The 24751-nt window shown below is 40.5% G+C and overlaps 1 protein-coding gene across 1 annotated transcript in view; it reads left to right on the top strand.

Annotated features, from left to right (window-relative positions):
* The first annotated feature begins 2928 nt into the window (after positions 1-2928).
* Positions 2929-24751, top strand: part of Nlgn1 (neuroligin 1) — a 997420-nt gene continuing 975597 nt past the window's right edge. Inside the window, exon 1 of the mRNA XM_055625983.1 lies at positions 2929-3001. The gene's annotated coding sequence lies outside the window, so the exon portion shown is untranslated. The remainder of the gene's footprint in view (positions 3002-24751) is intronic.

Genomic DNA, 24751 nt, shown 5'->3' with positions numbered 1-24751 from the left:
CAGTCTGCCCCTATTTGGCAATCTGAGGGGAGTTTGGTGGTCAGGTATCTTCTGGAGTGAGAACCTAAGAGACTAGGTGGAATGCTATTGCCTCCAGCTCCAATCTCTGCTTTCTGTCACCTGGTCCTGGCCTTCTCGAAACACACCACAAAGACACCAACTATGGAGAAACTGCGTGCAGGAGGCCTCTAGCCCGCCACTGTGCCAACATACATTCAGTCAAGGCTCCAAGTGGATTCGAAGATGTCACGTGTGACGCCCTGGGGCCCTTCACCCTTCCAGCAACCTCGGGCTTTGCAGGCCCTGTGGGGCGTTGCAGACAGTGAAGGTTCAGCTGTCACGGGGCGGAGGGACCAGAGAGGGCGGAACTTAGTAAAGGGAGGGGATCCTCTCCAGCACCTCTGCAGCCACGATGCGCGGTGCTACCGGACGGGAGGGTAGCGGAGGGCAGGAGGAGGGCAGGAGGGAGCTGTTCTGTGCAATAAACGCTGCGGGAGGAGTGGGCGGGAGAGGGCTCCGTGGCCAGGAGCTGGCAGGACCCCCAGTCTGAGGATAGCTCTGGTTGTACTGAGACTCCAGCACCAGGCGTAGTGGCGGAGAGAGAAGGGAGAGAGAAGAAAGAGAGCGCGCAGCAGAGGCTGATGTGTGTGCGCGCGTGAGTGTGCGTGTGTGTGCGTGTCTACAGGTAGCAGCGGCGGCGGGGACGCGAGCAGGGAACCCAGAGGCAGCTACCTCCCTGCCGAGGATTTTCCGAGGCGATTGCTCCTTTGGCGGACGGATCCCCTCTCCCCAGAAGATCTCATCCTCTCCATTTCTACTCTCCCTTAGGCTGCTCCAGTTTCAAGTGTGTGTTTGGGGGTGATTTCATTTTTATTTTTCTTCTTCTACCTCCAAAGCTTCTCGGGAATTCTGCATATTGAAGCAGGTGCCTTCTGGCACGAAATCCTTGGATACATTTGCTCAGCCAAGTTTTGCTGCTCCGGTCCCCTCCCTCCTCCAGAGGCTTCTGGGGGTGCTTTCCTTTTGGATTTACATGCAAAGAACGTACATATGTTTATGTTCCGATCGGATAGCTTATAAATACATATACGCACTCCCCAAAGCCTGGTTTTCGTCTCTTCTCGACACAGCGAAATGTTCCGGAGCTGATGGACACCGGGAACATTATTCACATTCTTTTGATCCTGGTTTTGAACAAGGGGAGGGAGAGTGAAGAACTGTTTAACATTCGGCCATCATTAGGCTGCACGCTAGGCACCACGAAGTGTTTCTGGTTGCAGAGCAGGTACAACCAGGGCTTAGAGAGAAGGTAAGGGGGCTTCCTGCGTCCACCAGGCCCTGCGTTTACCTCAGTCCCGGTGACAGCGGATAACTTACTGCTCCGGCCTCTCCTTCCCCCATCCTTTCCAACAACCCTACCCCATCCCTGCTCTCCGCCTTGCTCCACCTTTTCCCAATTCCCCTGGGCCAGGAGGAGGGCTTGGCCCTGGGGAGGGTGATTGCGTTCAAGGTTTGGTGGTCGGTTACAAATGTGTCTTCTCTTCCCGCACTTGATTGAGTTTTCCACACACACACCCCTCAGTCTTTTAGCTGTCTTAAGTGCATTTTGCCCTTTAAACAACAACAATAACAACTACAAAAATGCCAGGTCGATCAATGTTTTAAACATGTCTTGGTGCCAACTCTTCACTACTACTCTCTGATGAAAATTAAAAAAAAAAAAATTAAAAAATGAACTTTAATGAATTGGGTGGTTTCTTCCATCCTGGGGCTCACCGAATTTCCAAAATGCAGACAAGCGGCAAAGGAGGACAGTGGGCTTCAGTTCCCGCAGAAAGCTAGCTGTGTCACAGGGAGGGCAGATCCCCAGAGTTGAGAGAGAGGGAGCTAAGTCTAGGGTAGGAAGACCTACGCGGCTGGAGAGTCCTGTAAAGCCGGTCCGGATTAACGATTAACTCCTGCTCAGGGGATGCGTTAACCGAACCGACCTTTTGATGGAGAAGTGGGCTCTTCTCTCTGTTCCTGGTCTTCAGCCAGCCTCCTTCCTCCCCCTCTGCCTGTCTGGCCCTGGCACTTTGCAAATCGCCGGTTTTGCGCACCCTCGCGGTGGGCGTTCTCCACGTTGCATCCTGCCCCCTCGGTCCTTCTTCCACCGCGGTGGCCGAGCACAGGCATCTTTCTCTGGGCCTCGCTCGCGCACGCCCTCGCCCGCACCCTGCGACTCCCCACCTGCTCCGGCTCGCCTTGGCCGCCAGTTGTCCCCTCTCCCCGCACATCCCTGACCCTGCCATCCCTTCATCCCGGCCTGCGAGGGTCCTGAGTGCCGGGACGCCGCTGTGGCGGCGGTACCGAGCTGGTGTGGGAAGCCAAGGCAGAGAAGGCGAACCCGAGAAGGTGGGGAGAGGCCAGCCGCGTCCGTGGGAGCCAGGGAAGCCGGAGACAGCGAGTGTGCGCTGCGCGCTGCCCGAGCCGGGGCGGACTGCGCGGTGGCTCCGACTCCTCGGAGCGGCGCGCCAGCCCCTGCAGTGAGTCTGCCTGCCTGCACCCTGGGACCTGGGCACCCAGAGCCGGAGGTCGGCAGAGAGGTTCCCGAGAAAGAAGGCACGGATTCTGAAAGTCCGTGGAGGGGAGACGCGGAGGCTGAGCGGATGGAGGAACAATGCAGCCTCCAGAAGCAAAGCCTTTCTTGAACCTTTGCTGGAGTGTGGAGTCTGCCTTCTGCTGTGCTCTCTTCAGGCCTTGAGGCTACTTCTGGGCTTGGTGCTGCCTCTTAGTTTGACAGGAATTAGAAAGTTGCTCTTCTTCTCCGCAACGTTTCCTGCGAAGTGGCTTTCAGATCTGCGTGCTGGTTCAAGTCAAGATGTCACTTTCTAGATCCCCCGCGAGGAGAGACTAATAGATTATGCATTGTTGGGCAATAAACTCTCCCAGGAAGAGAGGGTAGTCCTCGAACGTTTAAAAGTGTCGCCACTGACTCCTGCCTGCCTCAGCACAATGCCTTGTGAGTAGAAATAATAGTAATCGTAATAGAAAACCCACCTGCAGTGAATTTGAAATTATTTAGGATGAAGTGTTTGAACGAGGAATAATTGATCCTGGAGGAGGCTGTTATTCTGTTACAGAAATGAGGGAACTATGTCCCATATTTGATTCATTTATTCTAATGAGTTGTGCCCTGTGCCACTGTTTTCTGTCTGTCTTTCCGTTTCTAGGGCCATCGTGGCACAGGCAGTTTTATGGAGATGTGAATTTAGTTAACCCTCTCTCTGATGTGAATTTAGTTAACCCTCTCTCTGTCACTGTGCATTTTCCTTTACAATAGGCCATTGGCATCCCATTTTTCCACTTTCTATACTAAAAACTATTGGAGACTGTTTTGTTTAAGAAACTGGAAGTTTCATGTTATATTTGAAATTACAGTGTCTTGATACATTTCTCAACATTAATTACACTTGACTATTAATAGGATAGTAGATTAAAAAAATGGCCCCTAGAGGAGGTGTGTGTGTGTGTTTGAGTGCGAAATCTATAAAATGTCTCAGCGCTGTCGCTGTCAGCTATTACAACCTAGGAGAGTGTCAGGTTTTCTTTTGAAATGAGTTGAGCAGCCAGGACCATGTGTGTATTTGGAATACCTAATGCAAAACGCAAAATCCATTAAGTTTACTGTGCCCTTGGCATAGAAAGAATCTAAGTCTCCTTGCACTGCCCAGTGATAGACTGATTCACAGACAATGTGGAAGTTAGTCTTTGCTCAGGCCTTCTGATGACATGGTGTGATTAAAAGAAGTAACTGTTTTCCCCAAGCCTGCTTCTCTACAGTGAGTCTCTACAAGCCTTCTAGAGAAAGCAGGAATGGCGATCTCTCAGAAGCAAGCCACAGCACAGATCCTGGGGTGTGGGTAAGAAGAGCCTCTGTGGGGTCCTCCTCCTCGCCCCCACCCCCAGTTCTGCCGTCTGCTGGTTTTTATTTTTATTTTTCTGTGGTTTTTATCTTGTGAAAATTTCCATTTTTATTTAGTGATAACATATTTTCATATAAAAATGCCTGGATCGTTTGCACTTGGAGGAGGGCTACATGCAGAAAGGAGACCTAGAATCCCCTTTGCTTGTTTCCGGTGGGGGAGGGGTTGCCTGGAAGTGTAGCTGACTCCACTCAGGGTGAGAAGACCCTCCTCCCCCAAAGATCCTCTGCAGTCTCTTCCAACTCTAGGTCCTGAGATCTTATCCCACTTTAAGCATGTTCAAACAGTTTATCCCCGGGTAACTCCTTCCTCTTGCTTCAACTTTTTTTAAGTAAAATTTTAGATTTTTTTTAAAAAAAATAAAATAAAAATGTAGGATTATTAAGTAGCTAGGACTCGAGAACACAGGTACAAATCTAATATCTGCAATTTAAAGTTATTTACCTTTGATGTCATTGACATTTTGTGGGTCAATGGTATTCTCTCTGTCTATGTATACATGTATAACTGATATACCTTCCTTTGGGTTCCTATGTGTCGACAGTTTTTGACATTTTTTAGCAAAGCTTAGTCATGGATATCTCTAGAAGGATTCCACCTCCACTGAAGACTTACCTTCGAAATTGCCTAAAAATATGAATGTGGTTTTTATAAAGCTAAGCATAATTGGAATTAAGAGTAAGACCAGAAATGTCAATAGATTAACATTGTAGAATCTTTGGCACTTTGCCGCGCCGTGTCTTTCTTATGTGAAATTTGATAACCATTTTTAGCCTATTAGATTATGACCTTTTAGTTATACTTCAACTATTTATAAGTAGAGTTACCCAAGCACCAGACTTAATCTTTCTAAAACGTAGGAATGATTTTGAAGATATCTGGACATTGCCCAGTGGTTCTGGGAGCCTACCTGCCAACGTCCAAATTTTGTGAGAATCAACTCTTCACAAACTTTACCTGAAAATCTTCTTTACCTGGTGCCCCTCCAAAATTTACCCTTTGGCTAGTCACATGACTTTTATTATCCTCCCAATACTTCTTAACATCATAGTTTTTTTTTGTTCTTTGTTTATATTAGCTCATCTTCACAGATCCAGCACCCCACACGCTCACTGTCCATCATTTTAGCTCCCTATGACTGTCCTTTTCTTTATCCTTTCCTTCCTTTATCCTTCTTCTAAGATGCTATTGATCTCATTAGCATCCAAGTTTTCATTCTAATGTTTGGTGTCTTTATTGGATGGTGAGTTGCTGGAGGTTAGAATAGAAACCATACCTGATTTATCATTTCATTTAGAATTCTTATCCCCATGCCAGAACATTAAGTAGAACACACACGAATCCTTCGCAACTTTATTTCACTATGAAGTAATTAATAGCCTAACAGTGAATTAGGAAAGTAAGGTTTGTTTAATATCATATAATAAGAAGTCAAAGAAAGACAACTGATAAAACATGAAACAAAGAATTAAGACTCTCCTATCATCTTTGTAGTTTATTATCATGGTCAGAAGATTGCACAGATGCCACCAAACTCACATGTAATTTCTGTCACCAAATGGAGAGGATGACAAAGAGCACAGAACACTTTATCTCAGAACTCCCAAACCTTGACACGGCTGTTATTTGGGGCTGGTTAATTCTTTTTTGTTGTTGTTGTTGCGGGAAAGATTCTGAACATTAAGGGTGTTTAGCCATATGCATGGCCTTTGGTCTAACTATCTGACCTGTGACCAAAGAAGTACCTCCAGACACTGCCAAGGATCCATGTGTGAGAAAATTGAACATGGGTGACAAGAATTGCTCTGGAGGGGGAAGAAAGCACTTTTCTTTTTATTCTTTTATTTTGCTTTTAAGTGCTGGTAAGGGCCTGTTTTGAAGTAATAAGTGAGTCTTTATGAGACTGGTTTGAAGAAAGAAGATGGAGAGGAGAAGCACAAGGAGGGGTGAAGGGACCATGTACTCTGTTCTTTGGGCGGCAAGTCTCTCCTGTAGAGAGATCACTTTCCTGAGAACTTCCATTTTCATACCACACCAGAACCATGTCCAGTGGTGACTCTTAGGTATCTGATGTGGGTGTGAGCATATTTTGGTGTATATTTGATATCCTGAACAATATAAAAATCTCTGAGTAGGGAATGGACTTGTGGTTGAAAACTACTACTGCTTGCTATAATAATAGGATAAATAAATATGTAAAATTCATCTAAGTATTCCAGAAAGGTGAAAAAGACAAGTTCATGTTGTTTTCGCATGATAAATGTTGATGAATTAACCATGACAATACTTAGACAATTAGTGTCCAGGACAAAATAGCTTTGTATTCTTAGCACTTTGCTCCTCAGGCATCCTCCAGTTTGTCAAGTAAAGCACTAAAGTTAATGATCGTGTTCACAAACCAGGAAGTGGTCCATTATGTGAAGAAGATCAAAATAAAAATCTTGGACTTAATATTCCTTTTTAGTGCTTATATTTTAAAGTAATTACATGTTGGTGACAACACTAGGTAAAGCAATACTTTTCTGGACAGACGCGTTAGCATGAATAGAAACTAAACTTAAAGGCTATGCTTCTTAACTTTTTTATCTTAATATGGTTAATAAAGGATACACTTGTAAGTAAGAAATATGCCTTATAGATACATGTCGGGATTGTTATGGTTGACCAATCAACTTGCCCAATATTTTCTGTACTTATTTACATTTTATTTTCTATAAGTTTATTGGAAGCCAATTTTTGTTTAGCTTTGTTCAATGTAGCAATATAAAATATGGTGACCATTAGGCAGGTTTAAGCTACAAGTCCCCAAGTATCCAAGTAAAGAATTAGGGCTGTAGTTCAGTGGTAGAGTAGTTGGTGTGCCTAGCATGAATGAACCTGAAATTCAAATACCAGTGCTCTAGGAAACAAAGGCCCAGTGAAGGCCTTTACAAATAAAACTGTCACTCAGTCACAGCCAACGATTCTGGAGGTGTGCTGAGCTAGGGTTGGATAACTCAGCAATTTAATGATATGAACTTCATCATATGTCAGTTGACTGCTTATCCTGGGGCCAGTGTGGCTACTGCAGAATCAATCAAACCTCTCCACTCATCCACACGTCAAAAGGGAAGAGCAGTCTTTCTCTCATGGATATTTTTAACATTATTAAGGAAAGTTCTCCCAAGCCCTGTCAGCTGAGTTCCGTTTTGCCCAGTGCACAAAAACAAAAGTACCCCCCACTTCTATCTAATAACTGACAAAAGGTAGATCTTTGCCTTCTCATGAAGACTAAGTTTTTGCCCACTCGGGGAGCTGCAGGAGGGCCTGCTTTTTCTGCGGAAGTGACAGGGTTATCCTTAAATCAAAGCAACACAACATTAGCTTGAGAAGAAGGAGGCAAAAGCCGTAAAACAGGCCAACTAACAGGGGTTTCCACAACTACTATGCTTACTTTCTTACATCTTTCATGAAACAGAATGCCGACATTAAATTCAAATACGCAAAATGTTAATCAAATTATCTTTGGATTCACAGCCGTGAGTTAAATTCATGTCAGACTACAAGCTTCTAAAATAGAAGGTGTGCCTGATCTCTGCGAGGTTACAGAAGATTTTATCTTTGTTTGTTTTTGTTTTTTTAATACAACTTGGAGAACTGAAAATTGTGTATATGTATTCTGAATGGGAGCATAGTAAACACCATAGCAAACACTGAATTATGGTACATTGCACATATAAATCAAAAATCTTACCTCTCCAGCATAAATATATTTATGATGATGATGATGATGATGATGATGTCATTAAATCAAAACATGTCTTCCCAGCCAAACAGGTCACATCTTCTCATTTGTGTTTCTGACCAACTTGTGTTCAGAACCATCTGAAAATGACTGATTCTTTGGCCAGTCACTCTTTTAAAGAATGACTTGATTGAAAGAATGAAAATTCTAGGTTTTATGATGTTTATGCATAGAAGGTCCTTGTTATTAATAATTTAGAATTTATTGAATATATTCAAAATTAGTATACAAAAATTTATATATTCTCCAATGAAAATTGCAGGAAATAATTTTCCTAAAGCGTGTGATATTTTGATAATTTCATGGAGATTACAGTGTATTGTGTTCATATTCACTCCATGATACTCTTGCAACCTTTCCTCACACTCATTACCCCCTGTTTTCCAAACAGTGTCCTTTTACTTCCATGACTTGTTTATACTAAATGGGTTCTATTAGGGCTGTTTATATGAGCACGAGTGAGGCTATTTGCTGGATCGTGGATGACTTACCAGAGGTTACACCTTTGAAGAAAATGCCTCACACTCTTGTGGCAACTATTAAATGGGAAAAGTCTACTTTCACCTTATATGTCCATGGGCATCTCACAAACACCATCTTTTCCCTGAAAACATGGAAAACTTTATTTCTTCTTATAACCTTATTTTAAGAAAAGTCGGACATAGTTTTGTGATTTATCCAAATAAATGTTCATAACCACCCCACCTTATTATTAAAAATAAATTTTAAGCTTTAACTTAGCTTCAAGATGTTAATGTTTGGAGAAAATTTTATAATCTGCTTCCAGTTGTTTGGGGAATGGAGAAAGAATGTCGTGAGTGTAAATAGGAGATCTGAGTGATACCACACGTCACTCAGTCATTTTTTCTCTGAATAGATATGTTTGGAAATTATTTGAGATTATGTGCAATAACTGATAAGTTTCTGATATGAGGGTTAAGAGAAGGAAAGAGATACCAGTGGTACTTGAGTCATTTTAAGAGGAATAGACGTAGTTTGCAGACAGATGGGAAAGTAGGATGGAATATGTGAAAGTAGAAATAAATAAAATGAGTTTATACTTTGCTGTATATTACATAAGCACACCACACACACACACACCACACACAAACGTACCCTTTAACATTTTGCTTTAGAACATTAGTAGCCTCTATCCTGCCTAGTAATTTTCATCAGATCTACAATATACAAGAATCATGAATAAGGAGAAAGCTGAATTTGGTATCTCTCTCATAGTTTCAAAGTGGCTTTTGTTATGGATGCTGGCTGTCTCCTCAGTTTACCTTCAGTGTGTTACAGTATTTTCAGAGCATGCCATAATTCTGCTGCAAATGTTCTATTTCTGGGCTCCATGCCTAGAGCAGTTTCCACCAGAGCCATCACCTCTGAACTGAACCCCCTGCCTCCAAGGGAACTGGTTATGAATCAAATGTAAGATGATAATTAGTTCCTCCATCTGTGTTTAGGATCGGGAACAGATGCTTTCCCTTTTTACTTTAATGGAAAGTGTGTTTGAAAGTAGCAGCATTGTGAAACAGAGGTTTAAACAAATCCACACGCTGGTGGACACTCTTGTATACTGCATATCAGAGGACCGGAGCAGGTTTTCTAAGCATCTACCTGGCCTTTGCTCATCTCAACCTGTATAGTAGCTTCCACAGCGACAAACCCACAGTAAGATAATTATGATTAGTGGCACCAACCTCAGGTATGACAAGCTTCTACAGTTTCTCCCAGGTCATATGTTTTATTCTATTTAATAGATCAAATCTCACTAGTAGTACTAAGGACTCCATTACGAAGCATGTTATTTTATATATGCCATAGAAAGGAGGAATTATATAATTTAATAATTCTATAATGCTAATACATTTTAATGTATTCTTTAAACCGAAATTTAAACACATATATTTATATTTAAGTTGCTCATATATATATATATATATATATATATATATATATACATATACATATATATATATACACATACACACACAGGTATACTTGTATATGCACAAATTATATATATATATATATATATATTTATATATATATATACAAATACTTGTATAGCTATACACACACTCCACATATACTAGTATACCAATCTTATGTATATAAATGTATACTACTTAAGAAAACCTAAAAGACGACGGATTCAGAAGACTTTGTTCTAACTGGAATCTCATTCTTTGAAATTATTTTTGACTCAGTCACCATTTTCATATTTTCCCATCCAGTCGGTATATACTTGCAATGAGCCATTTCTGAAGAAGACTTCCTAATATTTCCAGGATTATATTCCAGTCACTTGATACATTCTAAAAGAGTTGATGCTGATGGTTTGTTTGATTTTATTAAGGTGTGACAGTGGGTGATTTTTTTTTAGAAGGCAGCCAGGATTCATATCGTCGTTGAACTGCTCTAAAATGTTGGCATTGATGGTCTGGTCATAGGAGAAGGATGTCCACAGTTTTCCCATGTGTAGTCTAGGGCAACTAAAAGTCTTCTGCTACCTTTAAAATAAATAACTAAATAGTACATGCTGGTTTCAGACACACTGAAGCATGTAAAGGAGCATGTCATCCAGTGAAGGAAAGGATCTTAACCGCTGCAGGTAGCTTCATTTCTAAAATACGAAAATGCAATTCTGATAATTAAATGTTAGGTTATTAATCTCCAAACATTTGTTTAAGAGATCATGACAGACCTCATAGGAAATATGATTAGAAAGTAATTCTATTCCTTATCATTATCATCCCTCACTGTGCAATGTAGGAAATAGATCAAGTTTTCCACAAACTCCATTGAAAAAAGGAAACCAAATAAATAGGAAACTAAAGCCAGAAGCAGAAAAGCCATATGTGAAAAGCAGAATGTAGTAACTGTTATACAGTATTCTCTTGATATGCCTGGACATTGGTAGCAATGTTTAAAATGCTCATGTATAGATCTTAGCTTCTATATTTGTATTTGGATGTTTGTGTGGGAGTGGGTTCATATAGATACTAAGATCCAGAAGGGGGCCCACAAGAGGGAAAACGAATAGAGGAGAGTGGGTCATCGAATATATGTGGTTTATGGCAAAAGAGGGAATTCAGGGGATGGACAGGTATATGTGGTAACAAGGGTCAGGGAGATCAGGAGAGAAAGAGGAGGAAGAGTTAGCCCAAATGAAACAGGTATGAGAACACTGACCATAAACTGATATGTACATAATGAAACTAATTAAAATAAACACATTTTTTCTGGCTTTAAAAGTCTTTTCTCAGGAAGAGTAAGATTAAGTTGATAAGGCCTGTTTGTAATGACAATATATTAAATATTTAAAGCTTGTATCTGTAATAGTAGAAAGATGTTACTTTAAGTTGATAACATTAAAATATATAATATGTGCTATATAACTTTAGTGTTTATAACCAATTACACCTTAAAAACTTTACAAGTCTTTTTAGGTTTACATATACCTATATTATTTGCTTTCTCTCTCTTTTTTCCATTCGTAGAGACTGAACCTGGGGTATTGTGCTTGCTAGGCAAATGCTTTGCCACTGAGGAACAGCCCCAGCATTGTTTCATTCTTGAAAACAACTGTAGGCTATGCAGAAGGTTCATAGAACAGAGTTAGAATTTAGACAAACTTCTCCTCAGACATTACGAACTAAAAAGATCACTGAATAATCCAAAGCCAAATCTAGGATGCAAAGGTGGGCAGAGGCAAGAAGAAAAGGCATTTTCCCTTAAGAACAAAGAAAAGTTGCAAAGGCATTAACTATTGCTATATATAAACGTTCTGCTTTAAAAGGGAGTAATCAGTGCAAAAGAGCAAGAGAAAATTGGCAGGTAAAAATGAAATTTCCCTTTTTAAAATTTTATCATTACTCAACCAAATAGCAATGCTTTTAATAAAGTGAGTAGAAGTGAGCGGAGTGTGTGGTTAGATCAGTCACGTTCTCCTACTTGTGGGTATATCGTGACAGTTCTTACTGTGCAATCCCACAGACAACTGTGTTTCTTCTCTGTATTGTATCTGAAAATTGCCCCTGCTCTTAAGTGGCCCAGAAGCTGGGCACTTGCCTTCTGATGAATAACAAGCTTTCTTGATGGGCGCCACTCTTCCTCCTATAGCTTCAGTCACAACAGAGGAGAAAACGTGAGTTCATTCTCAGAGCATAAGAAAATTCTTTTTCCTTTTATACTTGAACTTGGTATTCCTAAACACCCTTAATGCAATCAAAATACTAGAAAGTATAGGATTGAGATATTGCTGAAACTGAAGTTTTCAATGAATTCTTATTTATACTCTCGTAAACCTATACTTGGGTCATTCTCTCCATGTGGAAGTTATTGAGGATACTAGTTTTTAAGGAGGAGCATAGTATTTAATAGTTTATAATCTCAGACCCTGAATAAGGACCTAAAATTATATTCATATTTAAATCACTTCTTTCATAGCTAAGAAGATAAATCACAGTTTTGACTTCAAGAAGTCTGTAACTCATTGTAATAAAAAATAATTAATTTCTAAAATTTTTAATAAATTTCCAATGGTCTTTCCAGCTAAAAGGCTAAAGGAGTCAATATTAAAGGGAAGGCTATTAGTTTATATGTTGCAAAACTGAGGACCAGAGAAAAACATAACTTGGTTAGTTTGCATAACAGTGGAGTTGGACCTAAAGATATATTGATCTTCATATAATTATTTCATGCACTAATTTTGTAGGCAAGAAACATACCCTGGCACCAAATGTTTATGTTTTAATTGCTCTAATACATACAATTAGTTTATGCAGGCCGTAGAGGGGAGTTATACTTCTAGGAAGGCCTAGGCGAGATGTTCCTTAAAGGAGGTTGGGATATACATAAATTATGAAAAGCGGGTGTGTCACAAATAACTTTAGATGTCTACTTGAATACCTGGGAAGAAGGAACCTCAGTCGAGGTATTGGTTCAATCCCAGTAGTCTGTGGAAGATCCCAGCTCACTGTATGTGGTACTATCCCTAGGTACATTGACCTGGCAGTATAAGGGAGGCAGCCAAACAGGAGCCTGAGAAGCAAGGCAGCAAGAAGCCTTCCTTCAGTCTCTGCTTAAGTTCCTGCTGCCAGGTACCTGCTCTGAGTTCCTGCCTTGGTTTCCCTTAGATATGCACAACAATCCTCTAAGCCAAATAAGCCCTGCCTTCCCCAAGCTAGTTTTTGTTGGTGTTTTCTCACACAGAAAGGAAACATACACAGAACAATTCGTTACACCACAATCTAGCCTGGGATTTCCTGCCACTTTGCCCTTAGCAATTATGAGAGAAATCCTGCATCCAAATATATATATCTTCTTTTCTGTACTTCCCTGCAACAGCATCATCCTTCAACTAATTCTTTCATATCTTCAGACTGCAAGATGTTCATACACAAAATGTTCTATTTGCTTAAAAGAGAGAGGTTTTGGTTGGTGAAAATCTGCCTTTTAATGACCAGTGATGACACTGGCCGTTTCTCTAGAAAATATAACCCCTTTAAAGGTCTATGAAGTGCAATGTCAAGTGAAATAGATGCTTTCTACTTCTACTAAATTGCACACAAAACCAGCAAGCACCTCTCGACTCTATGTCAATTCACTCTGTGAAGACAGTGGCTCATTCTGGGGGCGGGTAGCTAATGTAACCAGTACCTGGCAGCAGAAGGAATCAGTTCAAAGACTGTGAGCATGGTCATATTTGTCATGAACAGGTGTATTATGATATTACCAGTCAGAGATTCTCTGGGAATAGTGAAAATAGTCATTAAATTTTTAAATTTAATTTATATATTTATTTATTACAATTTATTCCCATTATATCCCCGCTGCAGCCCCTTCCCTCATCTCCTCCCAGTCCCACCCATCCTCCCTCTTCTCCCCTATGTTCTTCCCCTAGTTTCCTGACAGAGGAGGACCTCCTCACCTTCTATCTGTGTTCTTGCCTGGTCTAGTCTTCTCTAAAACTCCAAAGAGCCATGGGGCATCATAGGGCAGGGTCACATGTGGGCATGTTATCGGCCATACACACCAGAGAGAGAGAGTGAAGAGGTGCTGCTGAGAGGCACAACCCCTGGCAACGTAGGTGAGGGAGAGGGAGGCAGATGGAAAGAGAGGGAGAGCATCTTTAAGATAACAACACATCCCTTCTTTCTCCTGCTGCTCCAAAGCCTCTAACCAACAGCATGCCTGGATCCTCATAACTTTAATTCTATCCTTCTCTTTATCTGATTTAATTGAGAGTTCCAGGTGAACGCTCACCTGAGACAAAAGCAACAAGCACTTTTAAAAGTTACTGATATTCTTGGTGATGAGAAAGGAGTAAGATGCCAGGAAATGTGCAAGCGACAATGAAAATAAATCTTTTTCTATCCTTTGGCCTATACTTTGTGCATATTCTCACGAACTTATTTTTTTTACTCTCATTTCCTTACTTTCTAATCCCTGTAGTTGATAAAGGACCTCTGAAATACTGCATTATTCTCTATCTAAACCCAGAACCCTAGTTTAAAATACTTCATTGAATCCTTGGACTTTTGGGAAAGACTCAGTGCAAGTGTCAGCAGCTGACACTACAGCATAAAAAAAAGTTTACACAAACATTTCCCTCCTCCATGCTATGGATAATTTAAGAAGCAGAGAATAGAGGTTTGATGGGAAAGGCCAGGAAGGTCAGTTTCAACAGAGGCCATTTCCAAGGATATCAAACCTAGGGTCAAGCCCTGTGGTTTCTAGCAGAATTGCTTCACAGACCTAGATAGGGTCCAAAGCAGAATCCCAGGGGAGGACTGGAGACTGAGGAATCAGGGCATGAGAAATAAGACTGAAAGGATGAGCTAAGGCTAAGGGAAAAACAAGGTTGCTCCGCTGCTCAGTGTACCTCTGTAGGCGGCACTGCTGTCTGGTGGGTAATAAAAGGCAGGAGTCGATGTAGTTTTCAACTTTCTTGGCTCTACATTTTCTATTTGTGAAACAGAATCTATAACACCAGCCTCACAGGGCTACTGTGGAACTAAATGAAATCAGGCAGTGTAGCACCTCCTTTAGTATGTAAAATTTATTTACAAGGGTTCACATTGACATTATTACTCTCCTCTTGTGTAAAAGAAACACATTCTGCTCATTTAGTAGTAGCGATTTATTTATGTATTTCTAGATAGGCTCCCCTTCTGTTGTGCAGGCTGGTCTTGAACTATTGGCTCAGCAGTCTTTTACCCTAGGTCTTTATCTCTTCCCTATGTACCAAGTCAGATATGATGCCAGGCACAGTTGGGAAAGCAAAAATAAGAAAGAAACCCAACATCTAAAATTGTTGCTGCTTCTCTTCCTCCTTCTCCTCTTCCTCTTCTTTTTCCTGAAACTCTTTAAAATCTAGTGTTTTCCGTACTCTGTTTTGCCTGATGCTGTTGTTATTTCACTTACACTTAGAAAGAAAGATGAAGCCTTTAGAAATGATGAAATTGGCAGCTTGAAAAAATTCAAAAACTCTGTAAGCATTAGAATGTGAAAACATTTGAGTCATAGACTTGCCAGGGAGTGTTTAATAGGCGCCTTTGTAAAATCTTTAAACTAAGCCACATCATATTCTATACATGCTCGAATCTCTTAATTACAGAGCAACTTTTATTATAAAGAAAGCACATTTCTTCAATGTTTAATCATACATTGAAAAAATTAAGTTTATCCTGAAGTCATTTTTTTTTTGCATTTCAATTCTGATTTTGAAATTGGCATACTCTGTACCAAAAAAAAAATTACATTAAGCTAATGTTTATGCTTGCACATAATCCCACACTTTCAAGGCAACACTTAAAATATTCAGAAGAGCTTCACAAGAGGGAGTAGTTTAATTCTGTTGTTGACTCAGAGCCATTGTTCTTCACAGTTACAGCTCCGCTGGCCTAGGCCACATATGGTCACTTGTTTTCTCAGTGTACAGAGTGATAATGCATTAACATTCTGGCTGTGATGGGGGCTCTGCTGTGCTTTACAGAGATATCTGAGGGAAGAAATGCTGTCTCTTGACTGGAAAGAAAACAAGATCAGCACTGGAGAGCCTGCAGACTGCCTTAGCCTAATTACTGTGACGTGAGGCTGTGGTAACTGGCCGAGGTGTCTGGAAATTCCCTTATGTTCCTTAAGTTTTGAACACCGGCTGCTTATAGCAGGGCTTTCCTAGAAGGAATGGCTGTGAGAGACAGCTGTTTATTTCAGCCATGGGAGGAGACCAGGCCGGCACCTTCTACCATTGACATTTGCGGAGTCTACTCGAGAGCGTTCTGTTTTGTGAACAGACGTTTCATGACCCAACATTTGCTCTGAACTGCTGCTCTGTAGTCCACAGGTCAACTGGGCTAGTGACTGATGGCTGCATTGAGGTCCATTAGAAGAACTTAAGTACTTTTGTAGGGCATTAGTGAATTCTGTAACAAGGAGGTGGTGCCTGGCAGGGTTTAGTGAAAACGATTGCTTTTAAAACTTACCAGTTATTTGGTGTAAATGAACAGCAACAACGACAAAAATCCCAAAGGGCAGAGGGGCTCTCCTCTGTCTCTCAAATTAAAAACAAAACAAAACAAACAAACAAATAACAAACTTGAATAACGACTTCAACCCTTGTCTGATTCCATGTGGAAATACATCCCCAGAGATATTCCCAGTGATACAGGCTTAGAGATAATCTCCATACTGTTTCTTGATAAACTGTTTTTCGTGGTTGTAGATAAAAATACTAATAATAGAGGCATCACCAGAGGGAGCCACTTACCTATCTTTGTCTCAGGCCTCAGCAAGGTTGACAACAGTGATCAAAATACAGAAACGATTATACTTTCAAAAAAGGCAGAAAAGTAGACTTGCAAAATCTAATTGCTACAGTTCCACATTCTGGACCAATGGCTATCACTTCACTTTGCCCACTTGAAATATTTGTGAATGGTAATTGCCTGGCTGTAATCCAGAAGATCAATGATATTTCAAAATGTAAGATTTTAGTTGGAGCAAGAATATTGTTTCTTTGCAGACTACTATGAACAAATCTGTATTTCTGAAACCTGTGCCAATTTTAACTTTTTTGTAATGTAAATGATGGGATCAAAAATAAAGATGAAGAGTAAACCCTCTAGCTGTGCATATCAATACTCAAATGCCCTGCAAACACATGTACACACAAGCACACAGCAATATATCTTGTCATCCACGCATACGTGCATGTTTATATTGCTGTTTTCATTATGAACTATTAGGACTAAAGTTTCTGTAAAGACAGCAAATTAGTTTGTCTTTAAACTATACAACAAGAAAGAAAAAACATCAGTTTATGTTGGGGGATGGGGAAGAAAATAGAAAAATCATCTGGCCATTGTGATTATAGCCTGTAATTTCAGCAATTGGGAAACTTTGGCTGCACACAGAGACTGTCTCAGACACAAACAAGCCAATGAAAGAAGTCGGTGCACATCTTAATTAGCACACAATATCAACCAAATGCTTACAATCCTAGACAACACAACCACTCTAGTGCCCCCATATGCCTTTGTCTGGATAGAAGCTCTTTTCTTCTGCCCATTTTACATCCAGATCACCAAGTCACGAAATAAGCAGAATTGCCATAGCTTTTCTTTGAGCACACGACTTATTCCAATACTCCTAGTTCCCCACCGTTGACAACATCAGTTAAACACACACTCACAGGGCACAAGGAATCTATAAAAGACAATGATGTCTGTTGTTCCCTGGCATGGCGCTTGTTGACTTATTTATGTGATGTTTGCAGTGCGTAATACCGACAGCTTTTGTAGGTCTCTTTATGTGCTATGTTCTTTCTCTTCAGGCAAGTGTGGGCTGTTTGTGGCTGTGGGGAAGAAGGAAGTAAGCAAACATGCCTTGCTCTGGTAGTATTTATCCTCTTTCTTTTTAAGAGTCATTATCATCCTGCAAACTTACCCTTCATTCCCTGTTCACATATAATCTACTTTTGGCAAGGTAGATGGAATGGTAACTGGAGAATAGAATGTAATTCTAGTCCGGTACTTTGTTGTCTGTGACATTAAATGTATATATTAAAAAAAAAAACATTATGCCACTTTATCTTGTTTTGTTTTATCTGTATATTCATTCACCCATCTCCATATTTATCCTTATATTCATCTGACCATCTATTTCTATCCATCCTTCTATCCTTTGTGAATTTTATTCTAATAATTAAACTACTACTTCTTAATTAACATAAGGTGAAATAAGTGAGGGATAAACCCCAAGGAATGTTCTCCTTTCTAGGAACTTGGAGGCCATGTATCACACCCTCTGAAAACATTGGTCCTGAGATATCAGAGAACAGGAGATTGGGTAGGAAGTCCTGGCCAGAGTGACATTAGATGACCTTCCTACTTCAAAAGCAGACAACTTCCAAAGCTCCTTACACGGGGGAGTGAATGCCTGAATGGATAATGTTCAGTAGTGATGGAGTACAAGTGTCCAAAGAAGGTGTCTTCAAATGGTGCTGTCTCCATACTCACCATTCTTTTAGAATTATTAAAGGTATATATTATTTATTTATAATATATACTTCTTTATAATTCTTTGAGCATTTCATACAATGTACCTTGATGATATTCACCCCTCTCACAACTCTTCCCAGATCCACCTCCTATTCCAATCCCATCCAACTTGGTGTTTCTATTTTTTTTAAATGACCTATCTAGTCAAAGCACTACTGGATATATAATCGTAAATGTGTGGCCATTCATGGACATGGAAGTGTGTTTTACTAGCAGGGACCACACTCCTTTTATCTACATATATATATATATATATATTTTAAATTTACTACACTAATACAACAGATTTAGATAAAATCTGTCCTCATCACCTCATCTCGAACTCCTCCCAGAGCCTCAACCACATCCTCTTCCCAACTTCCTGTTTCCTTTCCCCATCCTCTATCCTACTCATCTTCTCATTGGGTCCTATTAGTCCACAGGGCTACACCGCAGAGATTGGCCACATCTCTGAAGAAACCTCCATCTCCCTCCCTCAGCAGTCCTCACTCTTTGAAACTTCCCCAGTTGTTCTTGTAAAATATTTTTTTTTTACAATTTATTCATTATACATCTCAACTGAAGCCCCCTCCCTCAACTCCTCCCAGTCTCACCCTCCCTCCCTCTTTCCTCTATCCCCTTCCCCTCATCCACTTAAATGGTGAGTTCTCCTCTGCCATCTGCCTCTAGCTTATCAAGTCTCACCAGGACAGCTTGAATCCTCTTCTTATGTGGCCTGGCAAGGCCTCATTTGCAAGGGGCAAGTGATCAAACAGAGGCAATCTAGTTCATGACAGAGGCCACCCCTGCTCTCCTTACTCGGAGACTCACAAGGAGACTGAGCTGCCCATGGACTACATCTGAGCAGGGAGTATAGGTCTTCTCCAAGCATAGTAATTGATTGGTGCAACAGACTCTGCAGGACCCCCTGGGGACAGGTTTTTAGCTTTGTTGGTCTCCTTGTGGGGTTCCTCTCCACTCCATGTCCCTCTATCCCCCTTTCTTCCTTAAGACTCCCTGCACTCTGCCCAAAGTTTGGCAGTGAGTTTAAGCATCTGCTTCTATCCCATGTTGGGGGTAGCCTTTCAGAGGACCCTCTATAGTAGGCTCCCATCCTGTCCCCTGTTTTCTATTGCTTCTGGTGTCTATCTTGTTTGACATTCTGAAATGAGATTTAAGCCTCTTCCCTAGGGTCCTACTTGTTGTTTACCTTCTTTATGTCTGTAGCTTTTAGTATGGTTATTCTATATTATACAGCTAATATCTGCTTATAAGTGAATATATACAATGAGTGTCTTTCTGTTTCTGGGTTACCTCACTCACGATGATGTTTTCTAGTTCCATTCATTTGCCTGTAAATTTCATGGTTTCCTTGTTTTTAATAGCTGAGTAGTATTCTATTGTGTAGGTATATGATAATTTCTGCATCCATTCCTCAGTTGAGGGACACCTGGGTTGTTTCCAGATTCTGCTTATTACAAATAAAGCTGCTACGAACATGGTTGAGCAAATGTCCTCGTTGTACACTTGAGCATCTTTTGGATATATGACTAGCAGTGGTATAGCTGGATCTTGAGGTAGCACTATTTCTAATTGTCTGAGGAAGCACCAGATTGATTTCAAAAGTGGTGGTACAAGTTTGCACTCCCACCAGCAATGGAGAGTGTTCCCCTTTCTCCACAAACTCTCCAGCATGTGTTGTCACTTGAGTTTTTGATCTTAGCCATTCTGATGGGTGTAAGGTGAAATTTCAGAGTCGTTTTGATTTGCATCTCCCTGATGACTAAGGACATTGAACATTTCTTTAAGTGTTTCTCTGCCATTCTATACCCCTCTAGGGAGAATTCTCTGTTTAGTTCTGTACTCCATTTTTTTAATTGGATTATTTGGTTTGTTGGTGTCTAATTTCTTGAGTTCTTTATATATTCTGGATATTAGCCCTCTTTGGGATATATGGTTGGTGAAGATCTAGCTTTTCCAGTCTGTAGGCTGTCGTTTTGTTCTGCTTACAGTGTCCTTTGCTTTACTAGAGCTTTTCAGTTTCAGGACTTCAGGGACCACATTATTTTTTATTTTAATTTTTGTTAATTACACTTTATTCACTTTGTATCCCCCTATAAACCCCTCCCTCATCACCTCCTAATCCCATCTTCCCTCCCCCTTCTCCATGCATGCTCCTCCCCAAGTCTACTGATAGGGGAGATCTTCCTTTCCTTCCTTCTTATCCTAGTCTATCAGATCTCATTAGGAGTAGCTGCACTGTCATCTTCTGTGGCTTGGTAAGGCTGCTCTCCTCTCAGGGGGAGTGATCAAAGAGCAGGCCAATCAGTTTATGTCAGAGGCAGTCCCTCTTCCCATTACTATGGAACCCACTTGAACACTGAATTGCCATGGGCTACATCTGTGCAGGGGTTCTAGGTTATCTCCATGCATGGCACTTGGTTGGAGTATGAGTCTCTTGAAAGACCCCTGTGTTCAAATTTCTGGTTCTGTTACTCTCCTTGTCGAGTTCCTGTCCTCTCCAGATCTTACTATTTCCCACTTCTTTCATAAGATTCCATGCACTCTGTCCAAGAGTTGGCCATAAGTCTCAGCATCTGCTTTGATAGTCTGCAGGGCAGAGCTTTTCAGAGGCCCTCCGTGGTGGGTTTCTAACTTGTTTCCTGTTTTCTTCTTCTTCTGATGTCCTTCCTCTTTGCCTTTCGGGATGGGGATTGACCATTTTGGTCAGAGTCTTCCCTCTTGATTAGTTTCTTTAGATGTACAGATTTTAGTAGGTTTATCCTATATTATATGGCTATATGAGTGAGTATATACCATGTGTGTCTTTCTGCTTCTGGGATAGCTCACTCAGGATGATCCTTTCCAGTTCTCACCATTTACCTTCAAATTTCATGATTTCCTTGTTTTTCATTGCTGAGAAATATTCCATTGTGTAGATGTACCACAATTTCTGTATCCATTCTTCAGTTGAGGGGCATTTGTTTATGTAGAGTTTTTTTTTTTTTTTTTTTTTAAGAGTTACTTATTTATTACATATACAGTGTTCTGCCTGCATGCCAGAAGAGGGCACTATATCTCATTATAGATGGTTAGCCACCATGTGGTTGTTGGGAATTGAACTCAGGACCTCTGGAAGAGCAGTAAGTGCTCTTAACCTCTGAGCCATCTCTCCAGCCCATCAGGTACCACATTCTTAATGACAGGTGATTCTCCTGCTGCTAGAAATTATCAGCTACCAATAGTGCCTTACTTAAGGGTGGGGTTTAATGACCTCTTTCAGGATGATATTTAATCTGGCTTGAGTTTGCAAAAGTTTTGTGCATGCCATCATAGCTGTGATGGTTGTGAGCTCATGTATGAAACTGTTATTTCTGAAAAACATTATTTTATCGTATCCATCCATGTCCACTGGCTTTACAATATTTCATACCTTCTTCTGAAATGATTCCTGAACTTTGGAATGAGGGGAGTGATTAGAAATGTCCTATTTAGAGTTTAGCGCTCCACAGTATCTTATTCTTTGTACCATGATCAATCCTTGGCCTCCATGTTAATAACGACGTAGTGAAGAAAGAGGCATGTCAGTTGACATTTGAGAGATGCACTAATTTATGAGTATAATGATGTCATTAGGAGTCAGATTACTAGTATACCTCTTTAACAAAGTAAAAGTAAAATGCCGTCTCGTAGGACTCATGGCCCATTTAGCCATGTACTTTTGTCCTTAATAACAGTTCCAAGTATGGATTTCATCTTGTTTATTGATTCTTAAATACAAAATGGTTGGTTTCTTACTCCAGTGATCTCCATGCCACTATTGCCCCAGCATGCTTATTCTGTCAGGCAATAATTATTGTAGTTTGACAGATCATAGCTGAGTGAGACCAATGATTATTTTTCTCCTTCAATATGAATTTACTCTCTCTCTCTGTATCCTCTGAATCAAGTGTGTACTGTCTTTAGTAAGATAACCTTAATGTGACGTTCTGGAGGATAACCAAGAGCAATTAAGAACTGTAATATTTAAGGGTCCATGGGAGGCCACCAGCCAACAACTCCAAAAGAAGTAACCCATTTCCATCATTGGGCTTTTTGTTAGGGTAAGGCATCTAGTATAGCCATTGCTGCCTGTTATAAGGTAGCTTCATTTAAATATTTTTATATATCTATATGCATATGTTTTCAGAATCTACTGAAGCAGTAGTTTTTCATGTGACTTTTTTCAAAAGGATAATGTTTGTTATCATTGCTCGGGTATTCCCCTTCCACTTCCCTCTCACCCCATTTCCTATTTAATGCATCTTGTTCCATTATTTACCTGTCCTCATTTTATATCATTGTGCTCTTTCTTTCCTTACTTGAAAGAAGTGCTAGTGTACAGCTTTATTCGTAATAGCCAGAACCTGGAAACAACCCAGATGTCCCTCAGTTGAGGAATGGATACAGAAATTGTGGTACTTTTACACAATGGAATACTACTTAGCAATTAAAAACAAGGAAATCATGAAATTTGCAGGCAAATGATGGAACCTAGAAACAATCATCCTGAGTGAGGTATCCCAAAAGCAGAAAAACACACATGGTACATACTCATATAGTCCTATAAGATAGGATAAGTATACTGAAATCTATCCACCTAAAGAAGATAAACAAGAAAGAAGACCCAGGGTATGATGATCAATCCTCACTTAGAAAGACAAATGGGATGGACATTGGATGTAGGAGCAAACAAGTAACAGGACAGGAGTCTACCATAGAGGGCCTCTGAAAGACTCTACCTAGCATGTTTCAAAACATATTAAGACTCATAACCAAACCTCCGGCAGAATGCAGGGAACCAAAATAAAAGGAGGGGGGCAGTTAATATGACCTGGAGAGGACAGGAGTCCTACAAGGACAAAATATATCTGGGCACAGGGGTCTTTTATGAGACTGTTTCTCCAAACAAGGACCATATATGGATGCAACCTAGAGCTTCTTCTCAGATGTAGCCCTTGGTAATTCAGTATCCAAGTGAGTACCCTAATAAGGGGAACACAGACTATTTCTGACATGAACTCGATGGTGGACTCTTTGACCTCCCCCGCACCTCCTGGGAGGAGCAGCCTTGCTAGGCCACAGAGGAGGACTTTGCAGCTAGTCCTGAAGACACCTGATAAACCAGTATCAGATGTAAGGGGAGGAGGTTCTTCCTTATCAGTGGACTTGAAAAGGGTCAGGGAGAAGATGAGGGTGAGAGGGAAGGATTGGGAGGTAAAGAGGGAGTGGGATACAGCAGGGGTACAATGTTAACAAACTGTAACTAATATTAAAAAAAATAAAAATTAAAAAAAAGTGCTAGTGTAGTCCCTTACTATTTTCATAGTTTCTGGGGGGTATTGCAAATGAAAAATACACATGTAAAGATGCAAAGCTTATATCTACATATGAAAAAAAACATGCAATATTTGTGTTTTCAGTTATGGTCTTCCTCACTTAGAATCTGATAGAGAGGAAAGAAAAAAATATGCTTGAATTTAGAGTGAGAAAGAACTTTCTGAACAGGACCATAGTAGTGCTGGAACTAAAAACCATCAACTGACACATAAGACCTAACAAGTAAATTGCATCTGCTCAGTAAATTACACTATATTTCATGTGAAAAGGCAGTCTATAATCTCTGACATGAACTAAGTGGTGGCTCTTTGAAAACCTCCCCCTGAGGGGAAATCAGCCTTACAAGACCATAGAGGAAGACAATGCATCCAGTTCTGACAAGACCTGATAGGCTAGGGTCAGATGGAAGGGGAGGAAGACCTCCCCTATCAGTGGACTGAGGGAGGGGCGTGGGAAGAGAAGAGGGACAGAGGAAGGGATTGGGAGGGGGCTACAGCTGGGATACAAAGTGAATAAACTGTAACTAATATGAAAAATCAAAATTAAAAGAAGAAAAGACATTCTGTAGAATAGTAAAGTATATTTGTCAGCTACACACACACACACACACACACACACACACACACACACACACACAAACCAATCCAAATGAAACCAAACCAAAAACCTTAAACATCAACAAACCCCTGTAACTAAACATAATTCTTTTTTCTTTTTATCTTGTCATAGTACTTTACTTGTTTGTTAGAGTCATAACGTCCCAATACAGGATCAAGGCTACAGAATACAGGGACTTCACGGGCAGGGGTGTGCAGACTCCTACCCCAGACATAGACACTCTTAAAAACCGTGTAAGAGGCTAAGCATTGTAACGAAATGAATACAGAGGCATGCTCCTCCAATAATGATGGCAATTAGTATATAAACTCGGCTGCTGTATAATGTAGTAAATACCACGACACAGCTGCAAGCTCTAAACAGATTCCTTAAAAGAGAAAATACAAACGGTTGAGAAATATATATATATATATATATATATATATATATATATATATATATATATATATATATAT

The sequence above is a fragment of the Psammomys obesus genome, unplaced genomic scaffold (genome assembly GCF_907164565.1).
Source record: "Psammomys obesus unplaced genomic scaffold, mPsaObe1.curated_primary_1811, whole genome shotgun sequence".
NCBI classification, from domain to species: domain Eukaryota; kingdom Metazoa; phylum Chordata; class Mammalia; order Rodentia; family Muridae; genus Psammomys; species Psammomys obesus.
This window is presented reverse-complemented; position numbering and strand designations above follow the sequence as displayed.